Genomic DNA, 18,206 nt, shown 5'->3' with positions numbered 1-18,206 from the left:
CGGGATAAGGAGCAGAAGGAGAAGGACAAGCAGACTCTGTGTAAGTGTAAAGCCCCATGTGGGCTTGATCTCAAGACCTTGAGATCATGACCTGAGCCAAAATCTAGAGTCAGATGCTTACTGACTGAGCCTCCCAGGTGCCCTCTATTCGCTTTTGAGGATTTCTATTTCTCTGGGTGAAGTCCGTCTTGAAGGAGTTCTTACATGACTCTGTCCTTACTGAACTAAATGATGGGTACATGACCCAAGCTAAGTGAGCTGGACTCCTTCAGAACTTTGTATCTTATTTGGAGTGATTTAATAGCCACTTGTACCCAGACGAGATCCTCATATGTACTAGCTACTAGATAAATACTCATTCCTGCGGCCTCAATCACCAGCCTAAGCTACTCAATGTCCATCCAATAAAATCATTTTCTGCTTTAAATTACACACTCAATGGTTGTTGCTTGCAATGTAAAAATTTTCTAAGGATAGTCTTTTTATATGAAGAAAATTGATGCTTAGTGTGGTTAAGTAAATTGTTTAAAGGCAAACTATTTGCAAAAATACAGAACTGGGATTTTAACCCAGGTTCCCCTGATCTTATAAAGCCTGTGCTCTAGATGAAATGACTTTGTAATAGAATGTGAAAGCAAATTTTATTCTATCCAAGGTAAGAAAGTTTTTAGAAATCAAAGAGGCTGCAAGCTTTGGTCCTGGTCATTCATTCTGCGATGGATCTTACTGGTGGATCACCTGAACAAATGAATGAGATTCTCAAAGCAAGAGAAAGAGCTGTAATATGAATGGATAAAGATGGCCTCATGGCCAGGTTCTTCCCATGGTTGGTAAAGGGGTATAATTAATGAGGGTGCATGATAATGGGGCAGGCCTCAACAAAAGTATTCCCTTGTGATTTGCTTCAACAAAGGAACCTAAAAATATTTAAAAATAAGATTTCTGTAGGAAGAGAGTAATAACAGTTTAAAAGTGTTTTTTGAAAACAGCTTTTTCTTCAAAAGTTAAACAGAATTACCATTGTTCCAGCAATTCCACTTTTAAATATATTGGAAAGAATTGAAATCAGATAGTTGCTGGCACATTTATAGAAGCTAACAATAGCCAAAAGATGGAAATGACCCAAATGTCCATTAATGGATGAACAGATAAACAAGAAGTGGTACATACATACAATGTAATATTATTCAGGCATGAAAAGGGATAAAGCAGTGATGCATGCAACAACATGGATAAACCTTAAAAACATGCTAAGTGAAATAAGACACAAAAGGTCACATGTTATATGATTTCATTTATATTAAATACCTAGAACAGAAAAATCCATAAAGCAGAAAGCAGATTGGTGGTTTCTAGAGGCTGGAATAAAGAGCACAATAGGAGATAGGGTATAGGATAATGGATAATGGATTAATTAATTATTTAATGGATATAGAATTCTATTTTGGGGTAATGAAAATGTTTGGAATTAGACGTGGGGTTGCACAATACGAATGTAGTAAATGCCACTGAATTACGCGTTTAAAATGATTGTTTCATGTGAATTTCACCTCAATTTTTAGAGAAGCATTTCCTATGTGCTTTAAACACTTTGTAATACACATTTAATCTCCAAAATACCTTATGAGGTAGGTTATTGTTATCATCCCCATCTAAAAAGATGAAAACTAATGTGTAGAAAAATTGCTATTTGCCCATGGTCACAAAGCTGGTAAAGCAGTGGATTTAGAATTCAAACTCAAGAAATTCAAGCTCTTTCTCCCAAGTCTGTATTTTCAATATTATACTCCTGCGATTTTCAAAAATTGGGACTATTGTGATTATAGTCTTAGACAAGCATGGTCCAATAGAACAGTGATAATGAAAATATTCTATATCAACATTGTCCAATATGGTAGACACTAGCCATCATGTGGCTACTGATCACTTAAAATGCAGCTAGGATAACTGAATAACTGAATTTTAAATTTAAATTATTTAAATTTAGAGTCTTATGTGGCTATGGACTACCACACTGAATAATGAAAATCTAGACTCTGATTTGTTTTTTTAAGTTATTCTTTAGGATACACAAAAACATTCCTGAGAATATATGCTCTCTTTTCTGGGAAATATGAAGAAATAGGAAAACAAGGGAGCAGTCCAATCTCAACCATCTTCTTCTGCACCGAGAATTTTCAAGTATGAATGGTAGATTATCAATGCCAACGATTATGTAGTAGTATGACCTTCATTTTTTTCATAGTATCACATTCTCAAGGTCATGAAGGCCTTGACATTTATAGCAGGACATATTTGGCCCAAAATGAAAAATATTATTCAGGATGACCCTAAATATAATTCAATGAAGTAAGCCAGTCAGGTGGTAATGCACAATAACATCCTACCATCTCCTTCCTTTGAAGTAAATTGGAATGAACTTGGAATATGTACATTAGTTATTTGGTATAAAAGTTACTGTAAATGCAATTGCAGATTTCCCACTGTGCTTCATCCTGCAAATACCTTTGCAAGGTTCTCTTCCATCTGTTTCTTTACCAAAGCTGTTTCTTTTGTTTCAGGCCCAAATTGTCATGTTTTGCTTTTTTTCTTCTTACATGTGTTTATGTCCTATGTCTTTAATACAAGCAACCAGGGTGCCAAGGCAGAGCAAACATTTTTCAACCCAGAGGAGCTCATGCTATACACACACACAATTTAAAACCATGACTAAAAGTATTCTCAAAAAAAGGAAACAAAATATATTGAGCTTACCTAAGGCATAGCCACTTGTATTAATGTATCTCAAATTAGCCTTACCTTGTGTATACAAAAAGCAAATACATGACTTTCATTTGTTTAAAATATATTTGAGTCAACACACCAGACATTACACTAAACATTGAAATGTCACAATGACCAACACAGAAATCCTTCTATTATGCTAGAAAAATTAATTATAGCCATCAATAATTAAGATTTATGTAAATTTCATATGTTCAGACATAGTTCAGGGACAACTGTAAGAGGTGTTATGTTTTGTGGGTAAAATCAGATGTTCGATTTTGGAAATCTGAAGAGATTGAAAAATCTACCTATTATCTATCTATCTATCTATCTATCTATCATTCTCTCTCTTTTTATCACTCTCTCTCCCTGTGTCTGTCTGTTGCTCTAGAAATTGAATGACAGTATAATTGAGGAAGGAAGAAGAAAATATGAAAAGAACAAATAGATTGTGACCTGAGTGTGGTAGAAAATGGGGCCAGAGAAGGAGAAAGAGGGGAGGGACAAATCATAGCATGAACTTTAGATTTTATTTTGATTAAAATGGGAAACCAATGATAGGTCTCGAAGGGAATTATCTGACTCAGGCTCCACAGGATTGCTCCATCTATGGTGTTAGAAAGAAGGTTGGTGTGGGATGCCTGTAAGAAGGAGCAGCCAGAGTTGAAGGAGCAGCCAGAGTTGAAGTTGGGAATCATCTTCTGCAACTTCCACAGCTCCATCTACTTCTTACGGCTCTTCCACCTACACAGCCTCCCTAGGCTGCCTTCTCAGTGCCTCACAGACTCCATCTTCTACTCATGCTGCAAGCCCCTGCAGCACTAGGTCCCTCTGGACTGACCAGCTCTGCACAGGCTGCCTGAAGATTCCTTTCCTGGTAGACATCCTGGAGAAAAAACAAAAACAAAACCAAAAACACAGCCATAACTAAGCAATGTAAACATAATGTCACACAGACATCACAACAGGAGAGTGCTTTAAGATGTCTCCAACCCAGCTCTCTCTCACGTTGTGGGAACACTGACTTTGCCAGGATCAGAGCCCTGGGCCTCTCCCACAGCAACTATCACCTTCCCTTCTTGCTATCAAAACAGCTCCAATTAACCTCTTTCCTTTAGGCTTTCCAGGTGAGAGTTGTGTGAAGTCCTCTTTTGAGGGATTCCCAAACTCCAGGGAAAAGAGTTCAAACTTGACCAAGAACTCGGTAAACTTTTCCTGCTCTGGTCCCATAGCCTGAAGCTTAGCAGACATCTAGCCAGGGGCTCAGCAAACATAAGTTTCTCCTCCAGTCTCTATTCATGGTTTTCTTGAAGATTCACTGGGCTGGAGGTGAGGTTGGGGGTTGAGAAGGTACAGAAGACGAGGTGGTAGGTGGGGACAAGCAGCTCCTTTTTCTCCTCAGTGAATGGGAGGGCAATGGCACAGCCCTTCCTACAAGAGGCAGAGGGTTCTCTTGCTTCTCTGTACCCCAAATCCTCTAGACACAAATTGTGGAGCATTCCTCTATCTCATGTCCTGCAGGTCATTCAGAACCTCTCTTTAAGAATGTGAAATTAGGGGCCCCTGGGTGGCTCAGTCAATTAAGCATCTGCCTTCAGCTCAGGTCATGATCCCAGGGACCTGGGATGGAGCCCCATATTGGGCTCCCTGCTCTGTGGGGGGCCTGCTTCTCCTCCCTCTGCTGGCCGCTCCCCCTGCTTGTGCACTCTCTCTCTCTCTCTCTGTGTCAAATAAATGAATAAAATCTTCAAAAAAAAAAAAAAAAGAATGTGAAATTACTTCTCTTATGGGTTTGGGCCTTCAGATAACGTTCACATTCAAATAAAAACTCTCAATTAAAATCCAGCAAATAGGGGCGCCTGGGTGGCTCAGTCATTAAGCGTCTGCCTTCGGCTCAGGTCATGATCCCAGGGTCCTGGGATTGAGCCCCACATCAGGCTCTCTGCTCAGCAGGCCTGCTTCTCCCTCTCCCACTCCCCCTGCTGGTGTTCCCTCTTCTCTCTCTCTGTCTTTCTTTGTCCAATAAATAAATAAAATCTTAAAAAAAATTCAGCAAATGTATTTTGTACTCATTTGACAAATATTTATTGAGTGTCTTCTTTTGCCATTCATGATTCTTGGCATAGAGAGTGTCTAAAAGGATGCAATCTTCACTCTCCACTGGTTACCTCTGCGGAATGGGTGTCTGGCTTTTTCTCCCATACAATTTTATACTGTGGGATTTTTTTTCTAACAAAAACCATAGTTTTTTTTTTTTTAAGTTTATAAATCATTTTCAGAATGAAAGCAAAACATTCACTGTTTTTTGCCACAGACGTGCTTTTAATTTCTTAACCTAATATAAAAATTCAGTTACTGTATTTTAAAAATGTAGGATTCTGGTCATAATTCCCCTTAGGTTTGTGACATTCTAGGACCATTGCTTATAAGCTGTAAAGAGAAAAATCACTGCTGCCTCAGTGACTTTTTTTATTTAGTAAGTGTAATTGCTCCTTTATAAAGCATTGATTAAACTTTAGAATGTAAAAGGTCAGATGGAGATTTATGCAAGATAAGACCGCATCTTACTTGCCAACTCATTCAAAAATGACATTGCTACTTACCTCGTTCTTTTTTGTGTCCCTTAAAGATCTCTTTGGGCTTTATAATAACCAATTAGAGATGTATGTTCTAGATACAATAAGCCTCTCTTGAAAGTCTCACTCATTTGGAGGAATTACTCAGGTTTTCATTGCATACCCCTAAATCAATTAATGAGGGATGGATCTTTTACTTGAAATCTGGGGGTTGTGAGAAGTGGGAAGGAGGTTCACATCAAACACTACATAGCAAAACTTAATCAAATATCTGTGCATTAGTTACATATTATAGTGTGACGATTTACTCCAAAAACCCTAATTAGCTTAAAAATTAACTTTTCTTTTTCCCCTAATAGTTTCTGTGAGCCAAGTATCTGGACATGGTTTAGTTCGGTGCCTCTGTTTCAGGGCCTCTCACAAGGCTTCAGTTAAGACGTTGACCAGGGTTGCGGCCACCTTGAGGCTGAACTGGGGAAGGATCTGCTTTGAAGCTCACTCACATGGTTGTTGGCAGGTTCTCACTGACCACTGTCTAGAGGCATCAGTTTGCACCATATTGTTCTCTCCTTAGGGTTATTTACTAACATGGCAGCTGGCTTCTCGAAGACCAACGGATTCAAGAGAAAGAGAGGACAGATCCCTCAAAGTGGAAACCATAGTTCTTCCATAATCTAATCCTGCAAGTGACATCTCTTTGCTTTACTTTAGTCTGTCTGATAGAAATAAGTCTCTAAAATGAGCCCACCATCAAGGGAGGTGGTTACACATGTTGTGAATAGTAGGAGGCTTAAATTTTGGGGGGTCATCTTATAGGCTGTGTATGACAACCTATTCGACATTTATGTTCTCTGTGCCTGCCATCCCCACTCCCCTGAAAGTTTCTATTCTCAGGTTGTCAGAGTATCTCATTCTTTTCTTCTTCCTAGGCAATCTAAAATTCTCTCTATATTTTACTGCAACATTTCTCCTTGGTTAAAACACCACATTTAACAAAAGAAAAACATTAGGTTAGCAGAATGTGGATACTGTTGTTTCTTAAATATGCCCCTTGAGGGGTCTTAGTGGTATAAATGGAATCATGTAAATGTACTATAATATTATACTTAGGATTAATTATTTCATCTGGCTATATTGCAATTAAGACTTTACTGCTATAAAATACTTGCCATAGTCTCAAGAATTAAATACTTTTGGATAGAGAAGCTGTGTTCAAATTAATTCAATGTTACTGTTGGTCATATTTATAGTGAGGTTTCCCTGTAATGAGCTGTGATTCTCAAAAGAGTTTTCTTTTTTTAAGTTAAATTGTATTCAAGCAAAAATCTGTATTTGTTTGTTTCCCAAGTCTTTTCTTATCCTTCCTCATGTGTCTCAGTACTAGTTCAATTACAGTGAAGAGGAACACAAAGCTTTTGACATTTGGGCCAAGAACAATGTTGGTTATTAAACTCAGTCTTACCTTGGAACAAGCTGCCTCCTCAGAAAACATTGCGTTGTATTTTCCTTGTCTGCAGAGTCAGTAACAAATAATGCTATATAGCCTTGAGTGCTCAGTGAACAAATGATACAGGCCTTTGAAGAGTTTTCATAGCTTAGTGGTTTCTTTCCCTTTGCTCTTGATATAGTGATTTTTTTTTTTTTTTGGTAGTAGGTCAAATTTAAGTCCTTTCCCTGGCTTGTCCAAAAATTCCAGAGGGAATAAACTTTTACGTAATAACTTTCAGATAGGCTTGTACTATTTTCAACTTTTCTCTCTAAAGTTTGTAATAAACTGATTTCTTCTGATCTCTGAAAGTGAGACGAGATATCATCTACTATCACTCAGCTAATTGTGTACAATAATATGACTTGACTATTCCTAAATTTTCTTACCCGGGAAGATGGAATTGCAAATAACCTTATTGGGTGTTTCAAGGTCTTTTTGAAAATCCACTTATCTGAGCACTAGAAGACTCAGCCAACCTTCATAAGAGGACTAGGAAAAACAGGTGGTTCAACTAGGCTCATCAAATGACCATTTACATCTCAAAACTTGATTTAGAACCCTGGGCTCACTGTGTCCACAACTCTATATTATCAACATTTACCCAATCCCAACAGACTTTCACAGTGAAAGACCTAAAACCTCATAAATATTTTGTTTTGGTTCCATCTCACCTCCAGACACTATTAAGATTCTACCAAAGAAATGATCTTTCTTCATTTGGCAAGCAACAGTCTTATTTACAAGTTAGTAACTTCATCTTGCTTTATCAAGAAGTCGTTTTTGTGGCCTTTTCAGGGAATGGATAGTTGACAGAAGCAACCAAGAAATGCCTATAAAGGGGAAGAATTTCTGGGTTTAACCACTGTTTACTTATCACATGAGGATCTTACTTTACCCAGGGAGGGATATAACAATATACTCAAGTTGCATCATCTAAAACTGATGTAGGAAACATGTCTATGAAAAGTAAGATAAATACTTTAAGTGAACATTATATAAAGTTGCAGTGATATGTCATATCATTGAGCTGAAATATGAGGCATCTTGGAAGTCAGGCAAGCAGAGCAGAGGAATAAGTGGTAAAGTTATGTTGTGTACATGGTTTGCTTTCACCCGTTATGTGAGAAAGAATAACAGAAAGAGCAGATCTAAGAAAGAGCTTCTATACACATGCGAATTGCGTGGTCTGCAACAAAGATGTTTGCTTTGTAGATAATAACCCATTGAATACGAACCTTAATGGTCATGACTTCAAGAAGGCTCACTGAAATGTCTGCTGTCACGAGGTTGAAAAGCTAAAAATACCACGTTGGTTAATAGTGATGTATATAAAAATCAGGGTGGATATAATATACTATCCTCTCAAGTGCTGCTATTGAGCATAAACTTGTCTCCCAGATATAGATATGCATTTTGATTGTCACAGCATCTCTAACAAGTCAGATGATCAATTATCTGTCTTGTTCAATTAGAAAAGAAAGATCACCCTTGTCTCTGCTGAAGTTGTCCTTGAACACCAAGTGATAGCTCTTCAGAGGTGGGCTTCCTGTCATTGGATCCCTACCACTTCAGTAACCCACATCCCATCCACTCAGCACTGCTACTTGTTTTTAATGAAGGTCAGTGAACTTCATTGTCCTCACAATAGAAGAACATTTGAAGTTCTTTTTATCAAGCAGAAGTTCTCAGTCTTCTTCAATAAGAAAACAGGGTCATGGCAGACAGAACCTCAGGAAACGTGAAATGTGGCTTCAGGGAGGGAGATAAGCAGCACTGAATGGTCCCCCTGTTAACATTACATTAAGAAATAAAATGAATATAGAAATAAAATGAACGTATCTCTCTCTTGTTCCTGTTCTTTATTTTACCTTTTATTTTTAAAGATTTTATTTATTTATTTATTTATTTATTTATTTATTTATTTATGAGATAGAGCATGAGTGGAGTAGAGGGGCAGAGGGAGAGGGAGAAGCAGACTCCCTTCTGATCAGGGAGTCCAACCTGGGGCTTGATCCCAGGAATCTGGGATCATGACCTGAGCTGAAGGCAGACGCTTAACCAATTGAGCCACCCAGGCATCCCTATTATTTATTTTAATAAGAAGATATTGGGGTGCCCGGGTGGCTCAGTCAGTTAGGTGTCTGACTCTTGATCTCAGTTCAGATCTTGATCTCAGTGTCATGAATTCAAGCCCCACACTGGGCTCCATGCTGGACATAGAGTCTACTTAAAAAAAAAAAGAAAAGAAAAAAAAAGCATTTGGGCAAGGTTACCCAGTTACTTGGGCTGTATCATCAGTTTGCCATTTTGAGAGATTAAAGAAATTAGAGCACTTCATGTGGTAAGTGGACTACCAATAGTCTAACAACAATCTCTACATCAATAGTATGAATCAATATACACTTTTTTTCTTATAGATTTGTGGTAGCCTTCTCATCTTTGATGTTTACCATTTGTATTTGTAATAATGTAGATTTTCATTTCCTGATGTCAATTCAGTTCCCAGAAATGTTTTTCTAGCCTATATTCAATTCACATAAGTATAGTGAAATGCAATAGGCAAATTCACACCAAAATTTTCCATTGAGCTTTTTCAGGTATTTTTTAGAGAATTACTAAAAACCCACTCCTAGGGGCGCCTGGGTGGCTCAGTCGTTGAGCATCTGCCTTCGGCTCAGGGTGTGATCCCGGTGTTCTGGGATCAAGCCCCGCATCAGGCTCCTCCGCTGGAAGCCTGCTTCTCCCTCTCCCACTCCCTCTGCTTGTGTTCCCTCTCTCATTAGCTGTCTCTCTCTGTCAAATAAATAAATAAAATCTTAAAAAAAAAAACCCACTCCTAAATAAAAACAGGAAGATAGTGATTACTTTCTTGTCCAAACAATTATCAATGATCAGTCTTATTGCTGCATAAGCAGTCACTCCAAAACCTAGTGGTTAAAAACAACCATTTATTTGCATGTGTCTTCCTTTTGGGCTGGGCTTAGCTGGGTGCTTCTCAGGCAGAATTCTTTTGGATCACTTACACAGTTGCAGTTAAAAGACAGGACGACTGAGGGCTGGTGGCCCCTAGATATATTCTAAATACAGGGATAAAGGACTATTGACATAGGTAACTTACTTTAGAATTTATGAATGTGGTAGTCAAACTGAAATGTGAAAATGTGATGCACGAGTATCTCCTTAGATAAAAAACAGAATATAGGGGCTCCTAGGGTGGATCATTCAGTTGAGCATCTGATTCTTGATTTCAGCTCAGGTCATGATCTCAGGGTTGTGAGATCGCGTCCTGGGTTAGGCTCTGCGCTGGACGTGGAGCTTGCTTACAATCCCTCCCCATGCCTCCCAAAAAATAAAAACAACATAACAAAATAATACAATTATGTTGGTAAACTTGAAAGATTCACCTCAGATTTTCCATTTTTTTCATTATATTTATCATGGGTAGGGCACTTTAGGCAACATATTAAACAAGTTATAGTGAGTTAATAAATTCCAAGCAGATTTTATGATTATTAAAAATATTCTTCCTTTAAATGTCTGTATGGAGCTATTTAAAAGATTCTTAAAACGTCTGGAGGATAATGGTGGTTATCTGAGTTTGAATCTCTCCAGATCTGACAAAATAAGGAATCTTGGACCAAAAAGGAATGCAAATAAAACCATACTTGACCCTTCACTATTACTAGGAGCCAGAGAATATCAAGCACTTCAAATTACTTATAAGTAGAGAATAAACCCCAAATTCTAACAGAGCTACCAGTGAAAGATCTGGCTGCTACTACAAGACTTTGAGTTCAGAGCAGAAGAGATGAGGCATAAATAACCCACACAAAAGGGGAGAGGGGAGAGGAAAACTTAGAAAATACTGAGACAAAATCAGCCCTAGAGAATGTCAGACTCCAAGTGCTAAATTTTTGAACTCAGAGCTAAGACTTGGTAGATAGTCCCAGAACTATATAAATCATTTCAGAGTATCAAAAATGATGGAAGGAGCACCTGGCTGGCACATTTGGTTAAGTGTCCACCTTTGGCTCAGATCATGATCCCAGGGTCCTGGGATCGAGCCCCACATTGGGCTCTCTGCTCAGCAGTGAGTCTGCTTCTCCCTCTGCCTGTATGCTCCCTCTCCCTCTGTGCTCTCTCATGCTCTCTCTCTCTCTCAAGAAAATAAATTTACTTAAAAAGTAAAGCCTTAAAAGCCTTTAAAAAAATCTTATGATAAAAAATAAATAAAAATGAAAACTTTAAAATATAATACAGCTAATCTTGATAAAAATAGAACAAAAAGTTGCAAATTAATATCACATGAATATTGGTACAAGCATTCTAAATAAAATGTTAGCAAACAGACTATAAAACCATAGAAAAAAAATAAGGCATGATGTAGTAGGATTTGATACTGCTAATGAAAGAATGACTCAATATTAGAAAATCTATTAACATAAATTCACCATATTAATAGGTTTAAAAAGAAAAATTATATGATTACCTTCATAGATATAGAAAAGGCCTATAGCAAAATTCAACACTCATTTTTATTAAACACTTTTGAGAAACTAAGAGTGGATGGTTTTTTCCTTAACATGATGAAGTGTATGGCCCATTCTATGTAGTAAGAAACACTAGAAATATTTTCACTGTTGTCAGGAGAAAGTCAAGGATGTTTAGTATATCCACTAGTAATAAAATTTTTTAAAGATTTATTTATTTGAAAGAGAGAGAGAGGAGAGACTAGGGGGGAGGGGCAGAGGGAGAGAAATTCAAGGAGACTCCGTGCTGAGTGTGGAGCCTGACATGGGGCTCGATCCCACGACTCTGACATCATGACCTGGTCCTAAATCAAAAGTTGGATGCTCAACCAATTGGGCCACCCAGGCGCCTCTAGTAATACATTTTTTATAGAGGTAATAGCCAATGTGATTTAAAAACAGGGAAAAACAAGAGACTTAATAGTTGGAAATGAAGAAATGAAACTGTTCTCAGATGAAGTAAGGGTATACCTAAAATGCTAGAGAACCAGTGATAAAACTAATTCAAACAGTGAAATATTCCGTAGAATTTACAAAAAATTAACATATGAAAATCAATAGCATACAGATACTCAAATAATAACCACTTAGAAGACATAAAGATGACAGAAACCCCATTCAAGATTGCAAAAAATGAACAAAAAATAAATGTAACAAGAAATATTTAAAATTTACACATAAAAAGCCATAAAATACTCCTAAAAGGCACAAAAAGATGACTTAAACAAATGGTAAAACCTCCTTTGTTCTTGGTTAGAATATTCCAACATTATAAAGATGTCCGTTCTCCTGAAGTCATTTTATAAATTTAATGTAATCTCCATAAAGATATCAATGAAACTGAACAAGTTTATAATAAAATTCATATGGAAAAAGAAATATTCAGAAATAGACGGGAACATTGCAAAAAAAAAAGAATTATTCTAGAGGACCATTTCTACCAGGTATTAAAATATACTATAAAATCTCTACAGTTAAAATCATGTGGCACTAATAAACAAAGGAATTTATTTGATTTATTTCTAGGAAAACCATCTGTAAGAAAAAGTAGGAGAAAATATTTGTGACTTTGGGCAAAGATTTTTAATTAAGAGAGCAATAGAATCCAAAAAAGAAAAAGTGTAATTAATTCAACTTCTTGAAAATTAAAAACTTCTGCTCTTCAAAATGTACTTCAAAGAAAATGAAACAGCAAAAAATAATTGAGAGAATATATTGCAAATTACATACCTAGACAAAGCACTTGTATCCAGATTGTATCAAGTACTCCTACAACTCAGTAATAGGAAAACACACAGCCTAATTAAGAAATGAGGAAGGTATTTGATCAGCTACTTCACAGAATTAGATATATGAATGGCCAATAAGCACATGAAAAGGTGCTCAACACCATTAGTCATCAAAGAAATATAAATTAAAACTACAATAAAATACCAACACACATCAATTAAAATGACCAAAATTTTAAAAATATGTGTAATAATAATGCAAAGATTGGTAAAGATAAGGAGTGAATGGAACTTTCATCCATTGATAGGAATATAAAATTTTATGGACACTTTGGGAAACAGCTTGGTAATTTCTTAAAAAGTTAAAATACAACCACCATATCACCCACCTATTCTACTCCTAGGTATACGTTCAAAATAAATGTCCATACAAAGACTTAAACATGCTGATTAAGGAAGCTATAAGCTTTATTCATAAATCCTGAAATAGAAACAAACCAAATATCCATCAATAGATGAAAGGATAGACAAATTATTTCTTATAGTATAATACTATTCATCATTAAAAATCAATGAATTACTGATGGTAAAACATACGGATGAATCAAACCATCAGGTTATATGAAGGAAGCCAGACACAAGACATGACATACTGTATGATTCTATTTTTGAAAAATCCTCAAATAGCCAATACTAATTTATAGAAGCAAAAAGCAGATCTAGTTTCTAGTAGAGCCATGAGAGGGGGGAGAAGTTGACAGGGAAGAAACACAAAGAAACTTTTTGAGGTGATGGGAGGGCACCTGGGTGGCTCAGTCAGTTAAACATCTGCCTTCAGCTCAGGTCATGATCCCAGCGTCCTGGAATTGAACCCAGCGTCAGTCTCCTTGCTCAGTGGGGAGCCTGCTTCTCTCTCTTCCTTTGCCTCCCACTCCCGCTGCTCATACTCTCTGTCTCTCAAATAAATAAATAAAATGTTTAAAAAAAAAAAAAAGAAACTTTTTGAGGTGATGGAAATGTCCTACACCTCGCTTCTGGTTTGATTACACATCATATATGCACGTGTGTGTGTGTGTGTGTGTGTGTGTGTGTGTGTGTGTATATGTCATAACTAATCAAACAGTACTCTAACACAGGTGTTCATGTTATTATATGCAAACTATATCTTAATAAAATAAGAAGACAAAACAATAACATCACCGGTGAGGGGCATATACTAATTGCTTCTCAGAAATGATGTCCTAGAAAGAACACAGTATCACTTACATAGTACTACAATTCAGGATGCGTAGTCTGAATCTAAACACGAGGAAATATCTCACAGCCCTAAATTGAGAGATAGTCTACAAAATAACCTATATTGCTCAAAAATGCCATAACGAGAAGACAAAGAAAGACTGAGACTCTGTTCCATACTAAAGGAGACCATTAGAAATGCAACAGAAACCCTGAGTCTCTGCACATTACAGGTGTATGTGAGGCAATAGACAATGGAATATGATGGTAGTTTAAGGTATTATCTCATTGTAAAATTTTCCAAATTTGATAACTATACTGTGCTTATGTAAGTGAATACTTTTTTCTTAGGAAATATACACTGAAATGTTAAGGGGTAAAGAGCTCCAATGTATAGAAAAACTGTCCAATAGTTAGAAATGGTTAGAAAAAATATATGCACATAGATTTATGTATGTATATATACACACAGAAAAGATGAAAAGCAAATGTGGCAAATATTGAAAACTTGGGACTCTATATAAAGAGTATATGGTCTTTCTCAGTAACACTCTTACAAATTTTCTGTAAATTAGAAATTATTCTAAGATGAAAAGTTAACATTTTTAAAATGGAAGTTTGACTAGGATTTAATTCGAACATGTTCTTTTCCTAGAATGACTCTGGTATTCAGTCAAGGTCTCCAGGTCAACGTATTGATTTTCTCTAAGTTTTAGAGGAAAACCATTTCTGCAATTTTCAGTTAAGATATTTTCTGAAAAATAAATGGGATTTTTGCTTTATACATTAAATTGTCTTTTCAGTTTTTAATACAGAAATGAAAATATAGTGACAATTCAATATTAATTATATTGTAAATACCAAATATGCCTTTAAAAAAAAGGAGCCTACCATAATAACAGTAGCCATAATCTCAGACGCTACCCTAGTGTCAGGCCTCTCCCTGAAGTGAAAGAGTATTTCTTGCAACATATTTAACCACTTCCAGTTATTACATAACTACTTAGCAAACTGTTGCTTTAGTTTTTTGAATGACAATAATTTGATTTTAATCCTTGATATCCTGTAAGGCTATGTACTTCATTCTCTATGTAAGTTAATACCATTCCTGAATCTAAATTGTACATGAAAATCAATGATCCCCATATGAGCAAACTATGTAATAGGCCATATACCACAGATAAGAAACTATGTTTCTTAAAGATTCTTTCTTGTGACCTTCTGCAAAATATCTGTACATAGACAAGATAACTACATTATTTTGAAAATATATATATATACAATGAACAGATAGAGTTTTTGATAAGCCCATTTGTCTCCATTCACTCATATCTATTGGGTATGAATCTCTTATTTGATCAATTTCAATATTATGAAGATGTAATCTTAATCTTTTAGTACAAGTTTTGACCTTTGTCTTCAAGATATTCCTTCAAGGTGAAGCTAGTAGAACAAATATATTCATCATGCTTTAGTTATATATTTTTGCATTCCCTGGAAACTAAGTTTAGTCAGACAGAAATATTGTCAGGGGCGCCTGGGTGGCTCAGTCTTTAAGCATCTGCCTTTGGCTCAGAGCGTGATCCCGGCGTTCTGGGATCGAATCCCACATCAGGCTCCTCCGCTGGGAGCCTGCTTCTTCCTCTCCCACTTTCCCTGCTTGTCTTCCCTCTCTTGCTGGCTGTCTTTCTCTCCGTCAAATAAATAAATAAAATCTTAAAAAAAAAAAAAGAATTATTCTCAGCTGCCCAAGTTTGATTTCAACCATGAGGTTTTAGGTTTATGAAATTAAATGAACACCATCCAGAATTTGCAAGATACTTACAGAGAGTCCTAAATTTCACATTCCAGTATTATGGAATAACATATATTTCAAGGCAGCTCCTGCTACAAATTAACCTGATTTTAGATAAATTAGACCCTTTAAGGCATTGTTAGGCTCAAAGAAGTAAAGAAAGGGAAATTTTGGAATCTTTTACTCTGCTAGCAACAACAACAAAAAGTGAGCAGGCAGCAGAGAATTGTAAGCACACTTCAAATGCATAGTTTCATGGAGACACATACCAATATCAGCAGCAGGTTGTGGTACTGACCTTAGCACTCCTCTGTTAAGCGAGGAAAATGAAAGTGAGCTGTTGTGGTCTTAGAGAAGGGAGGCTCTTGGATGGTGAAAACAAACACAGACCCTCTCTAGAGGAAAACATTCCCAAATTAGGCTCCCAGTGTTTCCACAGAAATATTCAAATATAAATTTATGACCAAAGATCACCAAACACACAAGAAAAGAGCTTCCATGATTGAAAGTCAGTAGAAAAAAAAACATCTATACACAGATTTAGATTCCCAAGGGCTTGAGATACTGCAATGATCAGATATAGAAATCAAAATAAACATATATGGAACGTGTAAGGAAATAAAACAGAAACTGACAAAAATATGCACAAAACAAGAAGCTTAAAAATAACAGGGTGCAGTAGACTGAATTGTGTCCCTCCAAATTCAAATATGTTGAAGTCCTAACCCTTATGGTGATTGTATCTGGGGATAGGGTTCTTAGGCGGTAATTAAGATTAAATGGGGTTATAAGGGTGGGGTACTAATCCTATGGAATTGGTGGTCTTATGAGGAGAGGAAGAGAGAGATATATCTATCAAATATGTAAAGGAAATGCCATGGGGGGACATGTAAGGAAGGTGGCCATCTGCTAGCCAGGAAGAGAATTCTTATCAGAAACTTAGCTCTGTTGGAAACTTATGTTGGGCTCTTCCAGCCTGCAGAATTGTAAAGAAATACATTCCTGTTGTTTAAGCCACCCAGTCTATGATATTTTGTTATGGCAATCTGAGCAAACTAAGATACAAGATACATTTGAAAAAGAAAAAGGAAAAAAAAATTAAAAATACATAAAATTGTAACAAGAATTCTCAATTGAAAATTTAAACAAACTATTAGAAATTACTAAAGAGAGAAAGGGAATTAAAAGATAAGTATCAGGATGATCTAAAGATATTTTTACAAAGGTTAAAGTTAAGTCATACAGGAGGTAGAACTATTTGCAATATTTACATATGGTAAAGTACTTATACCATAATATATAAAGAATTATTTAAATCAATAAGTGTCAACAATCCAATTATAAAATGTACAAAGATTGGACAGCTACTTCAAAAAGATAACCTAAAGGAAAATAAGCATATGAAAATAATCATCAGAGAAAGATCAATTAAGTCCACAATGAAATACCACTGCTCAACACTAGAAAGGCTAAAATTAATAAGGCTGAATATACAAAGTTTTGGTGAGGCTGTAGATCAATTGGAAGTCTTACATGTCCTGTGGAATCGTAGAAACTATTGGTAGAAACAATTTAGAAAATGCTTTCAACCAAAATATTCCTTACATGTAAGCTGTAACACAGCAATTCCACTCCTGCACATATATGCAAGATAAATAAGTGTATTTGTTAACCAAAAAAATGTACGTGAATGTTCATAGTAGATTTAATTGTAATCACCCCAAACTGGAAACTACCTGAATTATCTCAACAACAGAAGGTAAAAATTGTGGTATAGTTACACAACAAATTACTACATGGCAAAGAACGGGGATAAATTACTATTATACTGAAATGCATAGATTAATTCCATAAACATAATGTCTAGTGAAAGAAATCAAGGACAAACGTGTACATACTATATATATAAATTTCAAAAATAATCAAAATTACAGTGTTAGAAGACAGAGCAGAATTTACCCTTGGAGGACTCAAAGAACACATGAGCAATTTTTCTGGGATACGAGAAAGGTTCTATGTTTTGATCTGGAATGTAAAAAAATATTTTAAAAGCGTATTGAGATAGTCAACTGAGATTTCAAAAAAGAGCAAAGGTGAAATAAACACGTTCAGATAAACAAAGAGAATTTACAGACGCTGACCTTCACTTAATGAATTCTAAAGACTATACTTCAAGAATAAGAAGAATGACTCCAAAGGAATATTAAAGTTTAAGAAGAATATTGACCAAACCTACAGACATGTATATAAATGCAAGTAAACAGTATGTGTATAACTACTATTTATTATAATAAAGTTTAAATGAAAGGGTTAGAAAGTCAAAGAAGAGTCACAAGGATGTAAAGGTATGGATCCTCAAGCAAGGAAGTTCAAGCCTCAGGTTCTAGTTCTACTTTTCACTCCTTAACCCAGTACTCTTGGCAAAATTCCTTTAAACATCACACTTACACCTTTAAAATAGAAATATTTATAACTCTCTTACCCATTTTACAAAAGTGGCTGTAAGAATCAAATGCACTAATGAATATAGGGGGTTTTAAAAATTATAAAATAGAATGATTTAAGATACCATGACTATTGTTATTA

This window comes from Ursus maritimus, unplaced genomic scaffold (assembly GCF_017311325.1).
Source record: "Ursus maritimus isolate PB19 unplaced genomic scaffold, ASM1731132v1 scaffold_1, whole genome shotgun sequence".
Classification (NCBI taxonomy): Eukaryota; Metazoa; Chordata; class Mammalia; order Carnivora; family Ursidae; genus Ursus; species Ursus maritimus.
This window is presented reverse-complemented; position numbering follows the sequence as displayed.